General features: G+C 44.8%; 1 protein-coding gene across 6 annotated transcripts in view; it reads right to left on the bottom strand.

Moving 5' to 3' along the window:
• Positions 1-25,425, bottom strand: part of ADGRG6 (adhesion G protein-coupled receptor G6) — a 538,359-nt gene that overhangs the window by 273,357 nt on the left and 239,577 nt on the right. The window lies entirely within an intron of this gene.

Raw genomic sequence — 25,425 nt, forward strand, 5'->3', positions numbered from 1 at the left:
CTTCCCGACATTTGACGTAATAGTACTGCATCGCGGGAGGTGCGTTCCCGCAAAATGCAGTACTATTACGTCAAGCTTCTGGCGCCGGCTCCTGAACGGAGCCGGCGCCAGAAGCTGCGGGTGTCGGCTATATATTATAGCTGACATCCGCCTCTAACACCCGCGATCGGAGATTTCTCCGATCGCGGGTGTTAACCCCTAAGAGGCATTTAAATGTCTACATTACCTGAATCGGACCCCCCCGCGGCGCGTACCGGGGGGGTCCGCTGCTCAGATCGCAGCCCCGGGACTGCCGGTGCCCGGGGCTGCAAGTTCTTGATCCGGAAGCCGGGTCCGTGCCTTCTGGCAGGACCCGGCTGTAAGACACTGGGCATGCGCAGCATGCTCAGTGTCTTACATTACACAGTGCAATACATCTGTATTGCACTGTGTAATCTGTAAAAAAGCTTGAACAAGTGATCAGAAGATCACTTGTTCAAGCTTAGATGTCAGTTACTGTAAAAAAAAAGTAAAAATAAATAAATAAAGGTTTTTTACAATAAAAATAAATAATAAAAGAAAGTGAAAGTCCCCCCAAACACCACATTTCCCTTTACACAAGTAATAAAGTATAAAAAACACTAAATCACGAAAAAACCCCACTTATTTGGTATCGCTGCGTCCGTAACAATCTGTACAATAAATCCTAATCATAATTGGACCCGCTCGGTGAACGTGGTAAAAAAAAAAAACCAAAAACTTGCCAAAAATTAAAACTTTTTATCAAATTGCTTTACAAAAAATGTTCTAAAAAGTGATCCGAAAAAGTTACAAGCACCAACATGATACCAATAAAAAGAGCAACTTGTCACGCAAAAAATAAGCTTACAACCAGCTCCGTAAACCAAAAAATACTATAATTATGCCGCTATAAAAATGGCAATACTAAAACAAATGCAATTTTTTCTATTCTAGTTTTCCTTCAATAAAATTGGAAAAATAAAAATAAAACTATATAAATGAGGTATCACCGTAATCGTAGTGATCCGTAGAATAAAGATAATATATTATTGTTATGCTACAGTGAACACCCCCCCCAAAAAATGCTAAAAATCCAAAACAAGAATTGATGATTTTATTTTCCTCCACACGTAAAAAGTTAATAAAATTGCTTCAATAAGCTAAAAACCCACTAAAATTAAGTTTTTTTTACAGTGCATCTCGTCTCGCAAAAAATAAGCCCTTATTTGTCTAAATTGCTTAAAAAATAAATAAAGATTGTATAGCCTATTCCCAACGAGCGTTGTTATAGAACGGTGCGGCGAGTAGTGACTTTACAACACCGGTCAGGGTAAGACGGCGGCTGTTCACTGATTGGGGTAAGACGGCAGCTGTTCCTGACAGCCATCCATCCTGCCCCATGGACCAGAAGGGTTACGTTCCCCCCACACAACCCCAGTTTATTATCGCTGCTATTGGCTCATCAATTCAGACGAGCCAATAGCAGCGAATTTACTTATGACGTCAGTAATACCGGTCACTATGTCTGTAGACACGGTGATCGGGGCAGGGTGGTGGCTGTTCCTGAAAGCCACCAATTGTGCCTTGTGGTCCAGAGGGGTTTTGTTGCCCTCCTCTGTCCATGTTTTGCCGCTATTGGCTGGTCGATTTGGTCCAGCCAAAAGCAGCAATATTCGTCACAATGGGCATCGCTAAGGTGAATAAGAGCAACACTTGGCGATAATTTCCCTACTAAAACGAAGAAAAGCGCTGGCCGTGCACATTGTTCAGATGATGCTGTACAACTCTTACGTGCTGTTCCAATGTGCATGTCCTGCCGTATCATTTCTCCGTTTTCAAGAGGAAGATATTAGGAAACTAATATTGGGACAAGAAGGACGGAGCCCCAGTACCTCTGGTTTAGATGTTCCTGTGTTTTGCCAGGACAGCATTTTCCCGGTGAATTCTGCTGCTTCTAATGGTAGGACTCAATAAAGAGTCTGTTCCAAAAGAGGAGTTAGGATGGACACTACATACTACTAAGAGACCTGCGACAACTCCAGAGTGACAAAAGTTTAGTTGGTCCCCTGGTATATTCTACCTCCTTATACACTAGACATTCACAATTCACGCCCAACCTATTGTGAATTAATTTCGGTAAAATGAATAATTGTAACAAAAGTTATGTCCCGTTGCTCCCTATACCCCTCCATTATTTCATAAGGGGCGCCACATAACGGGCACTGAACTTTCCAGAAATAATTGAAATTTCCATCTTGGACTCCATTGCACATCGTATTTGGAAACCACCTATATGTTCAAAATGCTCATTTCACCACGTGTATTACACTACACCACATATTACACCTTGCTATATTCCCCAAGGGGTGTACATTCAACAATTAGGGTCACTTTTCGGGTTTTCCTCTGTTTTGGTACCACTACGGCTCTCCAAATGCACCCTGACACATGTGAAGGATTTCTTGCAAATTTGGCCTCTAAAAGACAAACATTCCTCTTTTCCTCTACTGTGCGCCCATAATACATTTTATATGCACATGTGGGGTACTTCTACACTCGGGAGAAATAGTTTTACACCTTTTTGGGGTTATTTAATATATTATCCCTTGTGGCTTACAAAAATTAGAGGTAAAGTGACATTTATAGGAAAATTTTCACCTTTTTAATGATTAGGGCCTAATTGGATCATTCACCTGTAGGGGCAAATACATATATTACACATTGCAAAATTCTCTAAGGGGTGTGCATTCAAAGATTAGGGTCACTTTTCGGATTCTTATCCGTTTTATACCACTAGGGTTCTCCAAATGCATGTCAAACATTTGTCAAATCTGGCTTCTAAAAGGCAAACATTCCCCTTTCCTTTTACTGTGCGCCCATACAACATTTTATATACACATGTGGGGTACTTCTACACTCGAGAGAAATAGGTTTACACATTTTGAGGGGTTATTACATTTTTTTTATCCCTTGTGACTATATAAAATTAGGAGTAAAATGACCTTTATAGGAAAATGTTCACCTTTTATCTATTTAAGTCCTAATTAAATCAAACACCTTTACGGACAAATACACATATTACACCTTGCTAAATTCTCTAAGGGGTGTGCTTTCCAAAATGGTGACACTTGTTGGGGTTCCCCTCTGTTTTGGTACCACTACGGCTCTCTAAATGCATCCTGACACATGTAAAGGATGTCTGTCAAATTTGGCTTCTAAAAGGCCAATGCCCCTCTTTCCCTTCTGAGCTTCACTGCGTACCCATACAACATTTTATTTGCATGTGTGGGGCAATTTTATACTCGGGAGAAATGCTAGTACACATTTTTTGGGGTTGTTTCATCTTTAATGCCTTATGGGATACAAAAATTAGCCGTAAAAGTGACTTTTTTGGGAAAATGTTCACTTTTTTCCTTTTAGGGACCTAATTGAAGCAAACACCTGTAGGGGAAAATACACATATCACACCTTGCTGAATTCTCCAAAGGGTGCACTTTCCAAAATGGTGACACTTGTTGGGGTTCCCCTCTGTTTTGGTACCACTAGGGCTCTCCAAATGCATCCTGACACATGTAAAGGATGATTGTCAAATCTGGCTTCTAAAAGGCCAAAGCCCCTCTTTCCCTTCTGAGCTCTACTGTGCACCCATACAACACTTTATATGCAAAAGTGGTGCAGTTCTGTGCTTAGGAGAAATAGTTTTACACATTTATGGGGTTGTTTTATCTTTTATCCCTTGTGGCTTACAAAAATTTGGGGTAAAAGTGACTTTTTTGAGAAAATGTTCACCTTTTTTCACTTTTGGGGCCTAATTGAATCAAACACCTGTTGGGGAAAATACACAAATTACACGCTGCTAAACTCTCCAAGGGGTGTACTTTCCAAAATGGTGTCTCATGTTGGGGCTTTTCTCTGTTTTGGTACCATTATGGCTCTCCAAATGCATCCTGACACATGAAAACTTTTTCAGCCATATTTGCCCTGCAAAAACGAAACAACGCTCTTTCCCTTCCAGGTGCCCCCCTGTGCCCGTACAGCAGTGTACAGTGACAAAATGGGTATTGGCATACTCAGGAGGAATTGACCTAAACATTGTAAAATGCATTTTCCTTTTTAACCCATTGTGAAGGTGCAAATTTTAGTGTTCAATGAATCTATAGTGAGATAAAATTACATTTCTCTAATTTCACTTTCATTTATCTTTCACCCTCATGAAACGCTCAAAGGGTTAACAAAATTCCCAAAGGTTGTTTTGAATATTTTGAGGGGTGTAGTTTCTAAAATGGTGTAATTTGTGGGGGTTTTCTGTCATGTAGGCCTTATAAAGTCACTTCTAACTAAATTGACCCTCCAAAAGTAGGTTTTGATGATTTTTGTGAAAATCTGAAAAATTGCACCTAAAGTTATAAGCCTCCTAACATCCTAAATAAAGGAAAAGATGTTTGAAAAATGATGCCAAGTTAAAGCAGACATATGGAAAATGTTAGTTATCAAGTTATTTTAGTGATATGACCCACTTTCCAAAGAGTAGAAAATTTTGAATTTGGAAAACATTGTTTTTCTCAAAATTTTTGCCAAATTTCCATTTATTTCATAAATAAATACTAAATATATTGCTTAAATTTCTCAACCAGCATGAAGTACAACGTGTCACGAAAAAACAATCTCAAAATCAACTGGATATGTTAAAGCGTTCCAAAGTTATAACCACTTAAATAGACACATGTCAGATTTTAAAAAATGGGCCGTGTCAGGAAGGTGAAAAGTGGCTTCAGCGTTAAGGGGTTAAAGATCCCTGCCAAATGTGCTTCTTTGAGTAAATTACTAAATTTAGTCATGTTTTCTTGTTTTGGATCTTCCTCCAGCCGTAATAATTAGTGTCCAACAGGATCTTGAGGGATTCCTGTATGTAATTCTCTCGATTGAATATTACTGTGCTGCCGCCCTTATCTGCTGGTATAATAATGATTTTCGGGTTATCCAAAAGTCTTTTTAGGGCTTCTTTTTTATTCAAGTTTGATATTTGTTTGTTTGGTCTCTTAATTCATCTTGGATACGATCTCGCCAGTGCATGGAAGGTATCTATGAAGGGACCTCGACTTGGTTGGGTTAAACCTATAGGAAGTCCAAACATGGTCTAACACTATCCTACATAAAAGACAAACCAACCAATAATAAGACACCAAACAAAACTACAGAACAAGACCCAAGTATGTCCAACACTACAATAAATCAAACCACTTTGCCCAATTCCACAAAAGGCAAACCAAACTGTACCCCAAACACCAAAGTGATGGTAAAGCTTAACATCTTACCCAGTTCCCTAAATGGCCAACCAAACTGCACCACAGACCCAACTGTAAATCCTCCTCTCTCTCTCAATAACATCACTGTTCATCCAGAGATGTCACCTGAACTTGTGACAACCCAAGAAACCTAATTGAAACTGATACAACAATATTTGGAATTCACCAACCAGAATTTGAATTATGATCTATCCGCAAGCCTGTTACCTTCTTTTTTTAGAACTTCCCCACATACCGAAGGAACCCCCTGTTAGTTCCTATAACGGACTCTCTCATTCCCAAACTAGAGAGCCCCAAAGCATCCTACTCAATTTTTATCCAACCAATAGTAGCTCAAAAAGAAAAGAAAGACTAGAGGAAAAACACGAAGAGGAGGAAGGAAAAATTACTCTCAAAACAAAGAAAACCAGCAAATCACTGGGACTAAACAAGCAGTAAAAATCTTCAACCTTTCTGAATATCCATTATTAGGTGATGAACAAAGTTTAGTCAGTAAGGGCCTCTCCTTTTGCCCGAAGAATAAGTCAAAAGAATTCGACTTATTCATGGACCTTAATAATTTTGTAAGAAAAGTTACTTTGAAACAACATTTTACTATTAAGGAAGCCGAAAGCTAAATGGAAAATCCCACATAGGAGGAAACAACTCCACCGATAGAACAAACCACAGAGTTTATCCACACACATCTCAAACCACAGTCCAATTTTTACCCAACTCAAAGTCGAGGTCCCTTAATAGATACCTTCTATGCACTGACGGCCTCGGATCCAAGATGAATTAAGAGACCAAACAAACAAATAAATAAATATCAAACTTGAATAAAAAAGAAGCCCTAAAAAGACTTACAGTATGTTTAACCCGAAAATCATTATTAAACCAGCAGATAAGGGTGGTGGCACAGTAATACTCAATCGAGAGGATTACATACAGGAATCCCTCAAGATCCTTTCGGACACCAATTATTACATGCGGCTGGAGGAAGATCCAAAGCAAGAAAACATGACTAAATTAAGTAATTTACTCAAAGAAGCACATTCGGCAGGAATCCTTAATAAGAAAGAATAATAAGGTAGAATATATTCTACCAAAAAATCCAAGAACAGCAATGTTCTATTACCTATCGAAGATTCACAAGAACCCGACCCACCCACCAGGTCGCCCAATAATCTCTGGAGTGAATTCACTGACCTCCAACCTGTCAGAATACTTGGATGTACTTCTTCAGGACTATGTGAAAGTAATTCCAATTTATTTGAGAGGCTCCACGCAACTTATCTTTTCCCTCCCTCTTCCTTCTCCATGTGCAATCTAGCAGCAGCAGGAAGTGCATTGGGAAGGTAGACCTGCTCTGCTCATAGTAACAGCCTGTGAAAAGTTATCAATGAGGGCCTCTGAACACACCCATTAGAGCCCCTCAGGCTGTTTAGCATAATTTTAAAAGTTTTGATTTCATGAAGGAAGGAGGCTATGGATAACACATATAAGATGGTTACCAGAGTCACAGTACCTGGATATATGAGTAAGTGTCTCTCTACTTTCCTGAGATTTGAACCTTATCACCAGACCTATATAGTTTTGTGAAACCAAATAAAGCTTGTGCAGTGCAGACTTTTGCCCTGGGTAACAGCATTAGCAAATCTTGCATCAGCAATTTGTCTGAGTCATCCTTTGCATGCTTATTGATTAGAAATACGCAGCCAATGCACACTAAAATAGGATGTCTTAAATCCTACCCCAACAATATCTTATTTCAGAATATTACAAAAGCCATTGAAAAAGATAAGTTAACACTCTGTGTATCATATTCACTAATTAAGTAGTTGTCAAGTTAAGCTTTGTAACATCAACCATAATGGGTCATTGTGCACTGCAACTCCCATTCATCATAAATTTGTACATGAATAACAGCAGTGTGAACGGGCTCTATACCTGGTTTCTAAAGTAAAATATGTATCTCAAAAGCCACTTCTCTAGGGCCCAATTATGGCGGTGGCCCCTGGGCCCAAAATCTAGTGGAGGCCCCCACTGAATGTAGTCCAGGCACTGAACAGCAATATTCCACCTCAGCAATCGCTACATACAGCCCCCCCATTAATCACTATATACAAGCCCCTCCACCCCCAGCAATCACTATATACAGTCCCCCAGTAATTACTATATAGATCCCCCAGTATTTACTATATACAGCCTCCAAGCAATCATTGTATACAGCCCCCAGTAATCACTATATACAGCCCCCAGCAATTACTATATACAGCTAATTCCACCCCCAGCAATAACTATAACTTTTAACATGAGAAAAGTGATTAAAAAGGTTTTAATTTAAATAAAATCTATTAAAGCACAAAAAAGCTAAATATCAAGTGGAGGTGTGATATGGAGCGCAAAGTGAAAGCAGTAAAAAACAGAGATCACAAGAAATTGGCATGACATTTTTAGTTTTTGCCTATTTTGATGCATGTGGAATTTTTTGCCTACTTCCCAGTACATAACATGAAATATTCGATAGGAAGTAGAATGAGTTGAGCAAAAAACAGTCATCATATAGCTCTGTACATGGATAAATAAAAAAAATAAGTCATGGAAAAAAAAATAAACACAAAAAAATGTTATTGCCCCTTTACCACTATGTGGTAAAACGAGCTAAAAATTTCCACTCTTTAAAACTTTCCAGGCCTTTCTAGATTCATACATCCATAACATGTTATACCTGTATGAATTACTCATCACATATTACACAAATATATACACACCTATTACATGTTATACCTGTATACACATCACATAACACCAATATATACACCTATTTTATGCTATACACCTATTATATACACCTATTACAAGCTCCCAGGAGCCCACCCCATGATCTGGCTCTGCAGTTGTCTAAATCCCATGTGGCTTAAGTAAAACATCCCTTTGAAACAAAGAGGAAAATGGCTTCCCCAATAATAATGTACATAAAAAAGAAATATATTCATATTTGCCAAAATTAATAACAGTTTTAAATAACAATAAATGTCACCTAACACAGAGAATTCTGAAGTATGAAAACTCTGTGCTAGTCATATGCACATATTAAATTTATGTGAGTATTAAACTTGTTTTACAAGAAGTTGCAACATTTAATCACTACTTTTAGTGATAAAACTATGTTAGTCAAAGTGCTAATACCTTGAAGTTCCAAGAACAATAAAACATGTTAACCTTTTACTTATGAATAAGTTAAACAAGATATTGTGATATATAGAAACAGTTTCAAAATAGCTTAGAAAAGTACAAAGGGATATTGTCACAAGATGAATTACGCAATTATAAATATCACAGAAAATACTTTCTTGTGCTTAGATTTGCAGGCACTATGCATTGCGGGGAAATAACCCTTCATAAAGTTTTAGAAAATATTTATCATACTCAGATAGCATAAATGGATACATGTAGACTAGAGATAAGCGAACACACTCGTCCGAGTTGATGCTCGTTCGAGCATTAGCATACTCGTAACTGCTCGTTGCTCGGACGAATACTTCGGCAGCTCTAAAAAATGGCATCTCCCGCCGTTTTGATTTTTGGCGGCCAGAAACAGAGCCAATCACAAGCCAGGAGACTCTGCACTCCACCCAGCATGACGTGGTACCCTTACACGTCGATAGCAGTGGTTGGCTGGCCTGATCAGGTGACCCTGGAATAGACTAGCCCCTGCCCGCGCTGCTTGCATCATTCTCTGTCTGGATGCCGTTAGGGAGAGAGCTGCTGCTGCTGCAGGGATAGCGTTAGGGTGTTATATAAGCTTAGTGTTAGGCAGGAGTGATTCTATAAGAACCCTGAAAAATAATAAAATACTCGTCACTATCCAGAGCCCATCTTTCTTATTTAGACTTAGGGGCAGCGCGCACATACAAACCTGTGTTTTTTCTTGACATTATTGTCTCTCTCTCTACAATCTATAAGAACCCAACAGCCCTTGTTAGGGCTAGAATAGCGTTATATTTTATATTATTTTTTTGTTTTCTTGTGGCTGGGCTTGCTGGCACTAGTAGTGCAGCTAGTACCATATTGTGAGGAACTTGCAGGGAGACTTGGGAACGTTCTATTTAGCTCTTAGTGACACACATATCCATCTCAAACACCTAAGTGGGACAATTTATTAGGGGTTTGATTGAATTAGGCACAGTCTGACGATTTTCTTTTTTTTTCAAAACTTAAAGTGACTTAAAATCCAGTTGTGTGCTGTCAGTGTCGGTCAGAAGCTAGGCATACAAGAACTCAACCGGCTTTCTTAGGGCTACAATAGTGTTATATATATATTTTGTTGATTTGCTTATGGCTGGCCTTGCTGGCACTAGTAGTGCAGCTAGTACCATATTGTGACGAATTTGCAGGGAGACTTGCGAATGTTCTGTTTAGCTCTTAGTGACACACATATCCATCTCAAACACCTAAGTGGGACAATTTATTAGAAGTTTGATTGAATTAGGCACAGTCTGCTTTTTCTTTTTTTTTTACTTTTCTTTTTTTTTATAGCTCAAAGTCATCAGGCACAGTACAAAATCCAGTTGTGTGCTGTCAGTGTAGGCTAGAAACTAGCCATACAAGAACCCAACAGGCCTTCTTAGGGCTACAATAGCGTTATATATTTTATTTTTTGTTGATTTGCTTGAGGCTCGCTTTGCTGGCACTAGTAGTGCAGCTAGTACCATATTGTGACGAATTTGCAGGGAGTCTTGCGAACGTTCTGTTTAGCTCTTAGTGACACACATATCCATCTCAAACACCTAAGTGGGACAATTTATTAGAAGTTTGATTGAATTAGGCACAGTCTGCTTTTTCTTTTTTTTTTACTTTTCTTTTTTTTTATAGCTCAAAGTCATCAGGCACAGTACAAAATCCAGTTGTGTGCTGTCAGTGTAGGCTAGAAACTAGCCATACAAGAACCCAACAGGCCTTCTTAGGGCTACAATAGCGTTATATATTTTATTTTTTGTTGATTTGCTTGAGGCTCGCTTTGCTGGCACTAGTAGTGCAGCTAGTACCATATTGTGACGAATTTGCAGGGAGTCTTGCGAACGTTCTGTTTAGCTCTTAGTGACACACATATCCATCTCAAACACCTAAGTGGGACAATTTATTAGAAGTTTGATTGAATTAGGCACAGTCTGCTTTTTCTTTTTTTTTTACTTTTCTTTTTTTTTATAGCTCAAAGTCATCAGGCACAGTACAAAATCCAGTTGTGTGCTGTCAGTGTAGGCTAGAAACTAGCCATACAAGAACCCAACAGGCCTTCTTAGGGCTACAATAGCGTTATATATTTTATTTTTTGTTGATTTGCTTGAGGCTCGCTTTGCTGGCACTAGTAGTGCAGCTAGTACCATATTGTGACAAATTTGCAGGGAGTCTTGCAAACGTTCTGTTTAGCTCTTAGTGACACACATATCCATCTCAAACACCTAAGTGGGACAATTTATTAGGGGTTTGATTGAATTAGGCACAGTCTGCTTTTTCTTTCTTTTTTTTTTTTCAAAACTAAAAGTCATCAGGCACAGCACAAAATCCTGTTGTGTGCTGTCAGTGTAGGTTAGAAACTAGCCATAGCAATAGGATAGCATTGCTTTGTTAAAAATACAAAAACACAAAAAAAACACAAAAAAAATTTACAGTTTACACTTTAATTTTGAAAATGTTGAAACCGAGGGCTAGGGGTCGTGGGCGTCAAACTACTGCAGAGGTCAGAGGCCGTGGTCCTGGGCGGGGTGAGACACCACCTGCTGATGAGGGAGCACCGCAGAGCTATACTCCCTAGGTTCATGTCTCAAGTTACTGGGACTCGTGGTAGGGAACTGTTGAGGCCAGAACAGTGCGAACAGGTGATGTCGTGGATTGCGGACAATGCTTCTAGCCATTTGTCCACTAGTCAGTCTTCCACGCAGTCCACCCATGTCACCGAAATCAGCACTCCTCCAGCTCCTCCACCTCAGCCTCCTTCCCCCAGTCTGCCCCCTCCCAGGAAAATTTGGCATTTGAACCAGCATACTCTGAGGAACTGTTTTCTGGACCCTTCCCAGAGTCACAAACCACTTGTCCGGTTGCTGCTGAGCTCTTTTCCGATGCCCAGGTTTTCCACCGGTCGCAGTCTGTGGGTGATGATGACATTGTTGACGTAGTGGAAGAAGTGTGTAAAGCGGTGTCGGATGATGAGGAGACACGGTTGTCAGACAGTAGTGAAGTTGTTGTCAGGGCAGGGAGCAGACTGAGGGATCGGAGGATGATGAGGTGACAGACCCAAGCTGGGTTGATAGGCCGGCTGAACACAGTGCTTCTGAGACGGAGGCGAGTCCTCCGGATGACCGACGGACTGAGGTGAGCAACCTGTGCGGGGTTCCACCACTACCAGCTTAACCACCACCAGTATGCGCAGGCATATGATTGCTAAACACCCCACTCAATGGAACCAAGGCCGTTCACCTCCGGCCGGGCACAACACTGCTCCTTCCCCTGTGTCATCTGATGCCTCTGCTAGTCAGCCCCCTGCCCAGGACCCCGGCCCAAACACCTCCTGTGCGAAAACCACACCTTCGCCTCCACGATCCTCCACAGCATCCACCAATGTCTCCACGCGCAGTGTTCAGCTCTCCATACCCCAGACGCTGGAGCGCAAGAGGAAGTACAGTGCAACCCACCCACACCCCAAGCCCTCAAAGTCCACATCTCCAAACTACTTAGCCTGGAGATGTTGCCCTATAGGCTGGTAGAGACCGAGGCCTTTCAAAACCTCATGGCGACGGCCTCCCCTTGGTATTCAGTCCCCAGCTGCCACTACTTTTCCCGATGTTCCGTCCCAGCCCTGCACCAGCACGTGTCAGACAACATCATCCGTGCCCTGACCAACGCCGTTTCTGACAAGGTCCACCTGACCACGGAAACGTGGAAGAGTGCTGCCGGACAGGGCCACTATGTATCACTGACAGCACATTGGTTTAACTTGGTGGAGGCTGGGACCGAGTCTGACCCTGGGGTGGTCACATACTGCCGACGTCGTGGATTGCGGGGCCTACCTCGGTCCAGGTCTCAAAGGCCTACTATGCCTCCTCCTCCTCCCACCCCTCCTCCACCGAATTACCATCTGTGGGCATGGCGCCATCAGTCAGTAGCTCTAGGCAAAGCAGCAGTGCCGTCGCTAAGCGACAGCAGGCGGTGCTCAAACTGCTGAGCATAGGCGATTAAAAGCACACCGCCCAAGAGCTATTACAGGGCATCACGACGCAGACTGATCTGTGGCTGGCACCGCTGAACCTGAAGCCAGGCATGGTTGTGTGTGACAACAGCCGTAACCTGGTGGTGGCTCTGCAACTTGGCAGACTGACACATGTGCCATGCCTGGCCCATGTGTTAAATCTCATAGTTCAGCGGTTCCTCAAGACATACCCCAATCTGTCTGATTTGCTCATGAAGGTGCGCCGCATCTGTGTGCATTTCAGGAAGTCCAGCACAGATGCTGCCACTCTCAGGGCAGCCCAGCGCCGCCTCCAACTGCCCGCTCACCGACTGTTGTGCGACATGCGATGTGGAATTCAACATTAACCATGTTATCCAGAGTTTACCAGCAGCGCAGAGAGATTGTAGACTGCCAGATGTCGACTTCCACCAGAACTGGTAGTCAGGTCAGTCAGCTTCCTCAAGTCTACAATGAGGAGTGGACGTGGATGTCTGATATCTGTCAGGTGCTGAGTAACTTTGAGGAGTCAACACAGATGGTCGGTGTGGATACTGCCATCATCAGCCTCACTATCCCGCTGCTTGGCCTGTTGAAAAACTCTCTGGTCAGCATGAAGTAAGAAGCTTTGCACTCTTCACAAGAGACAGGGGAAGAAGATTCCCTTGTTGATAGCCAAAGCACCCTCAGGTCTGTTTCTCAGCGCATATCGGAGGAGGTGGAGGAGGATGAGGAGGAAGAGGAGGAGAATGTTTGCGAGACAGAAGAGGGGAGCATTGTCCTTCACTGTTCAGCGTGTATGGGCATAAGAAGAGGAGTTGGAGGAGGAGGAAATGGACAGTCAGGACAGTGAGGGGAGTGAATTCTTGCGAGTTGGGACTCTGGCGCATATTGCAGATTTCATGCTAGGCTGCCTATCCCGTGACCCTCGTGTTCAAAGAATTTATTCCAGCACCGATTACTGGGTATTCACTCTCTTGGACCCACGGCACAAGCAAAATCTTTACACTCTCATCCCTGGAGAGGAAAGGAGTGTGAGAATGCAAGAATACCAGCAGGCCCTGGTGCACAAGCTGAAACAGTATTTCCCTTCTGACAGCGCTAGCGGCAGAGGGCGTATATCTGCGGGACAAGTAGCGAGGGAGAGTAGGCGAGCAGGCAGCTTGTCCAGCACTGGCAGGGGTACGCTTTACAAGGCCTTTGCCAGTTTTATGTCGCCCCTGCAAGACACTGTCACCTGTCCCCAGTCTCGGCAGAGTAGGGCTCCCTACAACTACTGGGTTTCAAAGCTGGACATGTGGCACGAACTGGCGCTGTACGCCTTGGAGGTTCTTGCCTGCCCTGACGCTAATGTGTTGTCTGAGCGGTTTATCAGTGCAGCTGGTGGCATCATCACCGATAAGCGTACACGCCTGTCGACTGACAGCGCTGACAGGCTGACACTTATCAAGATGAATAAAGCCTGTATTTCTCAGGATTTCCATTCTCCACCAGGTGAAAGAAGCTCAACCCGAATAATGTATGCACTTCTCCTCCTCATTTTCCTCCTTCTCCTCCTCTTTGTATACTAAAGCAGAGGAAACTGGCAATTTTTTGCCAGGGCCAACTGGCTCTAGCTATAGTACTCTATGAATTTAATATTTCTGGAGGGCCACCTACCCGGTCCTCTCTTTTAAACAATTTTTGGGAGTGGCACATACAGGCACTCAATTTATTTAATTTTTCTGGAGAACCACCTACCTGCTCCTCTGGTTTGAAAACTTTTTTGGACTGCCACATACAGGCACTATCCAAATTTAATTGTCACCATAGCAGCCTCCACACGTCTTTATAGCTGCCTCCACACGTTGTCTCCATTGCTACCTCCACACATCATCTCCATAGCTGCCTCCCAAAGTCGTCCATATAGCTGCCTCCCTACATCGTCCCCTAAGCATACGAGCTGTGTCAGGCAGAATTTTGGGTTGTTTTCCTCTCACCCGCCATAACCAAAACTTATAATAACAGTACTACACGTGATCTTATACAAAAGGTTCTTAGAAGTGCTGTTTGTAGCCCCCGCCTGCATTGAAAATTATAATTTTTTCAAAGTAAACGCTTCTGGCCCCCAGGCCCATTTTGGGTTGGGAGGAGCCGAGAGACAGGGGCTTGGACAGGCGAAAGCGCGCCTGGCAGCAGACCGCCAGTGCCATCCCAAGATTAGGCAGCCGCAGAGGCATCCATGCATACTGCCCATTTGTTTCCTGTCCATTTCGCCTCCACGATCCTCCACAGTGTCCACCAATGTCTCCATGCGCAACTTTCAACTGTCTAAATCCCAGATGCTGGAGCGTTAGAGGATATACAGCACATCATCCCTGTATGAAACGAGCTGTGTCAGGCAGAATTTTCAGGTGTTTCACCTATGTGGGAATTTGGCCCAGTAGAGACCGTGGTAGCGACACCAAAGTACAGTCCAAAACAGGTCTAGCCTGCATTTATTGTAGCAGCAAAATAAAACAGCCTTTACATTCAGGCATTAAACAAACAAAAATCCTACCCGTCAGGGTGCTAACTATACAGGTGTTCACTAACTCACCACTATACAAAATCACTTGGCTGCTCCAGGCACAGAGGTCAGGGCTGTGTGCTCTCCAGCCTCCTTCCAGAGAGAGACAACACTCTCAGCTCTGCTGAGCGGTTTTAAAAAAAAAACTGATTGTGCTGCTCCCATCACCTGTGTCCAAGGTGCTGGACACCCAACCTCAGCACTAAGGCCTTGCATAATAGCAAAACCTAGGGGAAACATACCGCCCATCCACAGTTAACCCCTTCAGTGTCTCACACCAGATACATAATGGAACTCGGCGCATCTGTCGCCGCCATGCTGGAGACCTGAAGTTTCAATCATAGCAGCGCAATATGGATGCCCCATACTGTCACTCTTAATCATGGAAGTCGTCTCCATGGCTGCCTCCACATGTCGTCCCCTTATCAAACGAGCTGTGTCAGGCTCATTTTTCGGGTATTTCACCAGATACGTTATGGAACTTGGTCACTATGTCGGCACCATGCTGTGTTATTGACTAAATATACCGTCAACCTTTTGTTCACATAGGAAATCATTTCAGCGCTTCTTGCTCACCTCCTTTGGTTCCTCTCTTACGCCTTAACCAGGCAAAATACTGATACATACAGTGCTACACGTTATCCTCGCCAAAAGAAATTTTTTAAATTGGTTTGAAGTCCATTTGGGGTATGTCGCCATGTCACTCTCTAGCCTGCCGCTGCTGCCTCTGCATGCCGTCTTTTATAGTGTCAGGGTCAATTATTGGATGTTTTAGATGCTATCTAGCCTCATTCGGTCACTCTGTCATCGTCGTGCTGTTGCCCATAATTTTGGCATAATGGTGCGATTAAGCAGCCTCAGAGGCATCCATGCATGCTGCCCCTGCTGTTTCCTGTCCATTTCCGTGGTGTTTCCATCATTTTCTGAGGTTTCCAGGTGTTTGGCCAAGCCTCCCTGTGCAGACCCTTGGTCCCCTTGAAAAATTCTCGAGTCTCCCATTGACTTCAATGGGGTTCGTTATTCGAGACGAGCACTCGCGCGTCGGGAAAAGTTTGTCTCGAATAACGAGCACCCGAGCATTTTAGTGCTCGCTCATCTCTAATATAGACACATCCATTTTATGTTAAATCCTTTTTGATGGACCGTATATACTTGAGTATAAATCAACCTGAGTATAAGCCGAAGCCCCTTTAACTGGGAAAACATATTGACTCGAGTATAAGCCTATGGATTAAAATGCATTGGTCACAACCTCTGTAAAATGCTCTGCAGCAGAGCCCCTAGAAATAAAATGCCTCATGCAACCCTCCGCAAATAATGAAACACCCTTTAGCCTCACTGATGATGGAATGCTCTGCAGCCATCATCACTCAATTATGAAATGACAGTCCCCCCTAATGATTAAATACCCAGCATCCCCCTCCCTTACTGATGAGATGACATGCAGAAAGCCCACCACAATATTAAATGCCTGGCAGCCAGCCCCTCCCATTGATGAAATGCCCTGCAGCCAGCTCCCCCACCTATGAAATGCCCTGCAGCCAGCTCCCCCACCTATGAAATGCCCTGCAGCCAGCTCCCCATATATAAAATGCCCTCCTCTAATTGATACGATGCCCTGCATCCAGCCCCCCTCTTATTGATACGATGCTCTGCAGCCCATGGGTATATAAAAAAATAAACCTCCATACTTCACCTTCCAGTGCTGCCCGATGCTCCCCTTGGCTCCCCAACGCTCCTCTTCCATCAGCTCTTCATCTGTAAGCGCAAATGCGCTCTGCCCGAAGGTGCACACTATGATGAACCTGGTTTATTTGCAGATGATATAATCTTAGAAATTTTCAAACCCTTACAGACTCTTAGGGAAAATTTAGAATCTATTAGGCAAAATCTGTTCACATAAAGTTAATGCCAGGAAATGATTGACCTTAGCTTTAATATCCCAGATTTTCTTACAGAAGATAATTAAAAATTGTTGGCAGAAAACCAATATCCTCTTCCTGATACCTGCTCTTCAATCATACATGGAGAAAATACATTAAAAAAGTACTATCTTGGCTAGGAAGAATTATAATGTATAAAATGCTAATACCACAGAAAGGTTTATATTTAGAGATGAGCGAGCACTAAAATGCTCGGGTACTCGTTATTCGAGACAAACTTTTCCCGATGCTCGAGTGCTCGTTTCGAGTAACGAGCCCCATTGAAGTCAATGGGAGACTCGAGCATTTTTCAAGGGGACCAAGGCTCTGCACAGGGAAGCTTGGCCAAACACCTGGGAACCTCAGAAAAGGATGGAAACACCACGGAAATGGACAGGAAACAGCAGGGGCAGCATGCATGGATGCCTCTGAGGCTGCTTAAATGCACCATTATGCCAAAATTATGGCCAACAGCATGGCCATGACAGAGTGACAGAATGAAGCTAGATAGCATCTAAAACATCCAATAATTGACCCTGACACTATAGGGGACGGCATGCAGAGGCAGCGGCAGCAGCGGAAGGCTAGAGAGTGGCATGGCGACATACCCTAAATGGACTCAGGCTTCAAACCAATGGGTAGCAGAGAGGAACCAAAGGAGGTGAGCAAGAAGCGCTCAAATAATATTGGCACATGATAAAAGTTTGCCAGTATATTTTGTGGATTACACAGCAGGGTGGCGACAAAGTTAACATGGAAGCCATGAAAACAATCCAAAATTCTGCCTGACACAGCTCGTTTGATAAGGGGACGATGTATGGAGGCAGTGAACTAGTAGTAGATTAAAGGTGCTGCAGTTAAAACTATGTTAGTTGGTTCTTGGCATGGAGCTGGCGCTCCGCTGCCAGGCGAGCTTTCGCCAATCCAAGCCCCTGTCTCTAGGCTACTCCCCAAACAGCACTTCTAAGAACCTTTCGGATAAGATCAAGTGTAGTAGCGTTCTTATAAGTTTGGGATATGGCGGGTGAGGGGAATGTAAACATCTGCGCAAGAAGCGCTGAAATAATATCCGTAAATGAAAAAAGTTTGCCAGTATATTTTGTGGCTTACACAGCAGGGTGGCGACAAAGTTAACAAGTTTGATGTGGAATGCCCTGCAATAGCTCTTGGGCGGTGTGCCTTTTATCACCTAGGCTCAGCAGTTTGAGCACCGCCTGCTGTCGCTAAGCAACGGCACTGCTGCTGTGCCTAGAGCTACCGACTGATGGCGCCATGCCCACGGATGGTAATTCGGAGGAGGAGGAGGTGGAGGAGGGGTGGGAGGATTTGGAGGTATAGTAGGCCTTTGAGACCTGGACCGAGGTAGGCCCCGCAATCCTCTGCGTCGGCAGTATAGGACCAGCCCCAGGGTCAGACTCGGTCCCAGCCTGCACCAAGTTAAGTGTAGTAGCGTTCTTATAAGTTTGGGATATGGCGGGTGAGGGGAATGTAAACAGATGCGCAAGAAGCGCATGATGCGCATGGAGCTGGCGCTCCGCTGCTAGGCGAGCTTTCGCCAATCCAAGCCCCTGTCTCTAGAATACTCCCCAAACAGCACTTCTAAGAACCTTTTGTATAAGATCAAGTGTAGTAGCGTTCTTATAAGTTTAGGATATGGCGGGTGAGGGGAATGTAAACAGATGCGCAAGAAGCGCTGAAATAATATCCGTAAATGGTAAAAGTTTGCCAGTGTATTTTGTGGATAACACAGCAGGGTGGCGACAAAGTTAACAACTTTGATGTGGAATCCATGAAAACAACCCAAATTTCGGCCTGACAAACCTCGTTTGATAAAGGGACGATGTATGGAGGCAGCTATATGGACGACTTTTGGAGGTAGCAATGGAGACAACGTGTGGAGGCTGCTATGGAGACAATTCAATTTGGATAGTGCCTGTATGTGGCAGTCCAAAAAATGATTCAAACCAGAGGAGCAGGTAGGTGGCCCTCCAGAAAAATGGAATAGATTGAGTGCCTGTATGTGGCAGTCCAAAAAATTTTTCAAACCAGAGGAGCAGGTAGGTGGCCCTCCAGAAAAATGGAATAGATTGAGTGCCTGTATGTGGCAGTCCAAAAAAGTTTTCAAACCAGAGGAGCAGGTAGGTGGCCCTCCAGAAAAATGGAATAGATTGAGTGCCTGTATGTGGCAGTCCAAAAAAGTTTTTAAACCAGAGGAGCAGGTAGGTGGCCCTCCAGAAAAATGGAATAGATTGAGTGCCTGTATGTGGCAGTCCCAAAAAGTTTTTAAACCAGAGGAGCAGGTAGGTGGCCCTCCAGAAAAATGGAATAGATTGAGTGCCTGTATGTGGCAGTCCCAAAAAGTTTTTAAACCAGAGGAGCAGGTAGGTGGCCCTCCAGAAAAATGGAATAGATTGAGTGCCTGTATGTGGCAGTCCCAAAAAATTGTTTAAAACAGAGGACCGGAAAGGTGGCCCTCCAGAAAAATTGAATAGATTGAGTGCCTGTATGTGGCACTCCCAAAAATTGTTTAAAACAGAGGACCGTGTCGGTGGCCCTCCAGAAAAATTAAATGCATAAAGTACTATACCTAGAGCCAGTGGGCCCTGTCAAAAAACAGCCAGTTTCCTCTGCTTTACTGTAGAAAGAGGAGGAGAAGGAGGAAAATGAGGAGGAGGAGGAGTGGATAAATTATTCAGGTTGAGCTTCCTTCACCTGCTGGAGATTTGAAATTAGGAGAAATCCATGCTTTATTCATCTTGATAAGCGTTAGCCTGTCAGCGCTGTCAGTCGACAGGCGTGTACGCTTATCGGTGATGATGCCACCAGCTGCACTGAAAACCCGCTCTGACAAGACGCTAGCGGCAGGGCAGGCAAGAACCTCCAAGGCGTAGAGCGCCAGTTCGTGCCACATGTCCAGCTTTGAAACCCAGTAGTTGTAGGGAGCTGTGTGATCATTTAGGACGATGGTATGGTCAGCTACGTACTCCCTCACCATCTTTCTGTAAAGATCAGCCCTACTCTGCCGAGACTGGGGACAGGTGACAGTGTCTTGCTGGGGTGACATAAAGCTGGCAAAAGCCTTGTAAAGCGTACCCTTGCCAGTGCTGGACAAGCTGCCTGCTCGCCTACTCTCCCTCGCTACTTGTCCCGCAGAACTACGCACTCTGCCGCTAGCGCTGTCAGAAGGGAAATACTGTTTCAGCTTGTGCACCAGGGCCTGCTGGTATTCATGCATTCTCACACTCCTTTCCTCTCCAGGGATGAGAGTGGAAAGATTTTGCTTGTACCGTGGGTCCAGGAGAGTGAACACCCAGTAATCGGTGCTGGAATAAATTCTTTGAACGCGAGGGTCACGGGATAGGCAGCCTAGCATGAAATCTGCCATATGCGCCAGAGTACCAACGCGTAAGAATTCACTCCCCTCACTGGCCTGACTGTCCATTTCCTCCTCCTCCAACTCCTCCAACTCCTCTTCTTCTGCCCATACACGCTCAACAGTGTAGGACTCAACAATGGTCCCCTCTTGTGTCACGCCAACATTCTCCTCCTCTTCCTCCTCATCCTCCTCCACCTCCACCTCCTCCGATATGCGCTGAGAAACAGACCTAAGGGTGCTTTGGCTATCAACAAGGGAATCTTCTTCCCCTGTCTCTTGTGAGGAGCGCAAAGCTTCCGACTTCATGCTGACCAGAGAGTTTTTCAACAGGCCAAGCAGCGGGATGGTGAGGCTGATGATGGCGGCATCGCCACTGACCATCTGTGTTGACTCCTCAAAGTTACTCAGCACCTGACAGATATCAGACATCCACGTCCACTCCTCATTGTAGACTTGAGGAAGCTGACTGACCTGACTACCAGTTCTGGTGGAAGTTGACATCTGGCAGTCTACAATCGCTCGGCGCTGCTGGTAAACTCTGGGTAACATGGTCAGTGTTGAATTCCACCTCGTGGGCACGTCGCACAACAGTCGGTGAGCGGGCAGTTGGAGGCGGCGCTGCGCTGCCCTGAGAGTGGCAGCATCTGTGCTGGACTTCCTGAAATGCGCACAGATGCGGCGCACCTTCGTGAGCAAATCAGACAGATTGGGGTATGTCTTGAGGAAACGCTGAACTATCAGATTTAACACATGGGCCAGGCATGGCACATGTGTCAGTCTGCCGAGTTGCAGAGCCGCCACCAGGTTACGGCCGTTGTCACACACAACCATGCCTGGCTTCAGGTTCAGCGGTGCCAGCCACAGATCAGTCTGCGCCGTGATGCCCTGTAATAGTTCTTGGGCGGTGTGCCTTTTATCGCCTAGGCTCAGCAGTTTGAGCACCGCCTGCTGTCGCTTAGCGACGGCACTGCTGCTGTGCCTAGAGCTACCGACTGATGGCGCCATGCCCACGGATGGTCGTTCGGAGGAGGAGGTGGAGGAGGGGTGGGAGGAGGAGGAGGCATAGTAGGCCTCAAACACCTGGACCGAGGTAGGCCCCGCAATCCTCGGCGTCGGCAGTATATGACCAGCCGCAGGGTCACACTCGGTCCCAGCCTCCACCAAGTTAACCCAATGTGCCGTCAGAGATATATAGTGGCCCTGCCCGGCAGCACTCGTCCACGTGTCCGTGGTCAGGTGGACCTTGTCAGAAACGGCGTTGGTCAGGGCACGGATTATGTTGTCTGACACGTGCTGGTGCAGGGCTGGGACGGCACATCGGGAAAAGTAGTGGCGGCTGGGGACCGAATACCGAGGGGCGGCCGCCGCCATGAGGCTGCGAAAGGCCTCGGTCTCTACTAGCCTATAGGGCAGCATCTCCAGGCTTAGCAATCTGGAGATGTGCACATTAAGGGCTTGGGCGTGCGGGTGGGTTGCACTATATTTGCGTTTCCGCTCCAGCGTCTGGGGTATGGAGAGCTGAACGCTGGTGGATGCTGTGGAGGATCGTGGAGGTGATGATGGGGTTTTTGTGGCAGGGTCCTGGGCAGGGGGCTGACTATCAGCTGACACAGGGGAAGGAGCAGTGGTGTGCACGGCCAGAGGTGAACGCGCTTGTTGCCACTGAGTGGGGTGTTTAGCATTCATATGCCTGCGCATACTGGTGGTAGTTAAGCTAGTAGTGGTGGAACCCCTGCTGATCCTGGTTTGGCAAATGTGGCACACCACAGTCCGTCGGTCATCCGGTGTTTCCTTAAAGAACCTCCAGACTTCTGAAAATCTAGCCCTCGCCGCAGGAGCCCTCGCCACGGGAGCTTCACTAGTTGACACATTTGGCGCTGATGCACCAGCTCTGGCCCTGCCTCTCCGTCTGGCCCCACCACTGCCTCTTCCAACCTGTTCTGGTCGAGGACCCTCCTCCGTCTCAGAAGCACTGTGTTCACCCGGCCTCTCAACCCAGCTTGGGTCTGTCACCTCATCATCCTCCGATCCCTCAGTCTGCTCCCCCCTCGGACTTCCTGCCCTGACAACAACTTCCCCACTGTCTGACAACCGTGTCTCCTCATCGTCGGACACCTCTTTACACACTTCTTCCACTACGTCAACAAGGTCATCATCACCCACAGACTGCGACTGGTGGAAAACCTGGGCATCGGAAAATTGCTCATCAGCAACCGGACAAGTGGTTTGTGACTGTGGGAAGGGTCCAGAAAACAGTTCCTCAGAGTATGCCGGTTCAAATGGCAAATTTTGCTGGGAGGGGGCAGACTGGGGGGGAGGAGGCTGAGGTGCAGGAGCTGGAGGAGTGCCGATTTCGGTGACATGGGTGGACTGCGTGGAAGACTGACTGGTGGACAAATTGCTCGAAGCATTGTCGGCAATCCACGACATCACCTGTTCGCACTGTTCTGGCCTCAACAGTGCTCTACCACGATTCCCAGTAACTTCAGACATGAACCTAGGGAGTGTAGCTCTGCGGCGTTCCCCTGCTCCCTCATAAGCAGGTGGTGTCTCACCCTGCCCAGGACCACGGCCTCTGACCCCTGCAGTAGTTGGACGCCCACGTCCCCGCCCTCGTCCTCTACCCCTAGCCCTCGGGTTAAACATTTTGAAAATGAGAGTTATAACTTGTATTTTTTTTTTACCTTTTTTTTTTGTTTTTTTTGTTTTTTTTTTGTGTTTTTTAGTTTTTAAAACCAAACGATGCTATCCTATTGCTATGGCTATTTTCTAGCCAAGTATTACAGCACACTACTATGCCAGATGAGATGACGCTGAGTTATGAAAAAAATAAACGTAAAATAAAAAAGGAAATGGCAGACTGTGCCTAGTTGAAATACAACCCCGGGCCCTAATAAATTTTCCCACTTCGGTCTTTGCGATGGATATGTGCGTCACTAAAACACAGTGGTCGCAAGTCTGACTCCAAATTGCTCCCAATTTGATAGTAGATGCACTGCAGCAAGTACAGCCACCAGCAGATCAACCAGAAATCAAATATATATAACGCTACTGTAGGCGTAATTAAGACGTTTGTATTCTCCTATGGCTATTTTCTAGCCAAGTATTACAGCACACTACTATGCCAGATGAGATGACGCTGAGTTATGAAAAAAATAAACGTAAAATAAAAAGAAACTGGCAGACTGTGCCTAATTGAAATACAACCCCGGGCCCTAATAAATTTTCCCACTTCGGTCTTTGCGATGGATATGTGCATCACTAAAACACAGTGGTCGCAAGTCTGACTCCAAATTGCTCCCAATTTGATAGTAGATGCACTGCAGCAAGTACAGCCACCAGCAGATCAACCAGAAATCAAATATATATAACGCTACTGTAGGCGTAATTAAGACGTTTGTATTCTCCTATGGCTATTTTCTAGCCAAGTATTACAGCACACTACTATGCCAGATGAGATGACGCTGAGTTATGAAAAAAATAAACGTAAAATAAAAAGAAACTGGCAGACTGTGCCTAATTGAAATACAACCCCGGGCCCTAATAAATTTTCCCACTTCGGTCTTTGCGATGGATATGTGCGTCACTAAAACACAGTGGTCGCAAGTCTGACTCCAAATTGCTCCCAATTTGATAGTAGATGCACTGCAGCAAGTACAGCCACCAGCAGATCAACCAGAAATCAAATATATATAACGCTACTGTAGGCGTAATTAAGACGTTTGTATTCTCCTATGGCTATTTTCTAGCCAAGTATTACAGCACACTACTATGCCAGATGAGATGACGCTGAGTTATGAAAAAAATAAACGTAAAAATAAAAAGAAACTGGCAGACTGTGCCTAATTGAAATACAACCCCGGGCCCTAATAAATTTTCCCACTTCGGTCTTTGCGATGGATATGTGCGTCACTAAAACACAGTGGTCGCAAGTCTGACTCCAAATTGCTCCCAATTTGATAGTAGATGCACTGCAGCAAGTACAGCCACCAGCAGATCAACCAGAAATCAAATATATATAACGCTACTGTAGGCGTAATTAAGACGTTTGTATTCTCCTATGGCTATTTTCTAGCCAAGTATTACAGCACACTACTATGCCAGATGAGATGACGCTGAGTTATGAAAAAAATAAACGTAAAATAAAAAGAAACTGGCAGACTGTGCCTAATTGAAATACAACCCCGGGCCCTAATAAATTTTCCCACTTCGGTCTTTGCAATGGATATGTGCGTCACTAAAACACAGTGGTCGCAAGTCTGACTCCAAATTGCTCCCAATTTGATAGTAGATGCACTGCAGCAAGTACAGCCACCAGCAGATCAACCAGAAATCAAATATATATAACGCTACTGTAGGCGTAATTAAGACGTTTGTATTCTCCTATGGCTATTTTCTAGCCAAGTATTACAGCACACTACTATGCCAGATGAGATGACGCTGAGTTATGAAAAAAATAAACGTAAAATAAAAAGAAACTGGCAGACTGTGCCTAATTCTACTCAAACCCCTAATAAATTTTCCCACTTTGGTGTTTGAGGTGGATATGTGTGTCACTAAGAGCTAAACACAACGGTAGCAAGTCCCCCTGCTAATTCCTCACAATATGGTACTAGCTGCAAATAAAAAAAAAAAAAAATTATAACGTTATAAGCCCTAAGCCCTAAGCCCTAAGCCCTAAGAAGGGCTGTTGGGTTCTTTTAGAATCACTCCTGCCTAACAGTAAGCTAATAGAACACCCTAACGCTTTCCCTGAGCAGCAGCAGCTCTCTCCCTAGCGGCATCCAGACAGAGAATGATCCGAGCAGCGCGGGCAGCGGCTAGTCTATCCCAGGGTCACCTGATCTGGTCAGCCAACCACTGCTATCTACGTGTAAGGGTACCACGTCATGCTGGGTGGAGTGCAGAGTCTCCTGGCTTGTGATTGGCTCTGTTTCTGGCCGCCAAAAAGCAAAACGGCGGGAGCTGCCATTTTCTCGAGCGGGCGAAATACTCGTCCGAGCAACGAGCAGTTACGAGTACGCTAATGCTCGGACGAGTATGTTCGCTCATCTCTATTTATATTC

Source organism: Engystomops pustulosus, chromosome 3, assembly GCF_040894005.1.
Source record: "Engystomops pustulosus chromosome 3, aEngPut4.maternal, whole genome shotgun sequence".
In the NCBI taxonomy this organism is placed as follows: domain Eukaryota; kingdom Metazoa; phylum Chordata; class Amphibia; order Anura; family Leptodactylidae; genus Engystomops; species Engystomops pustulosus.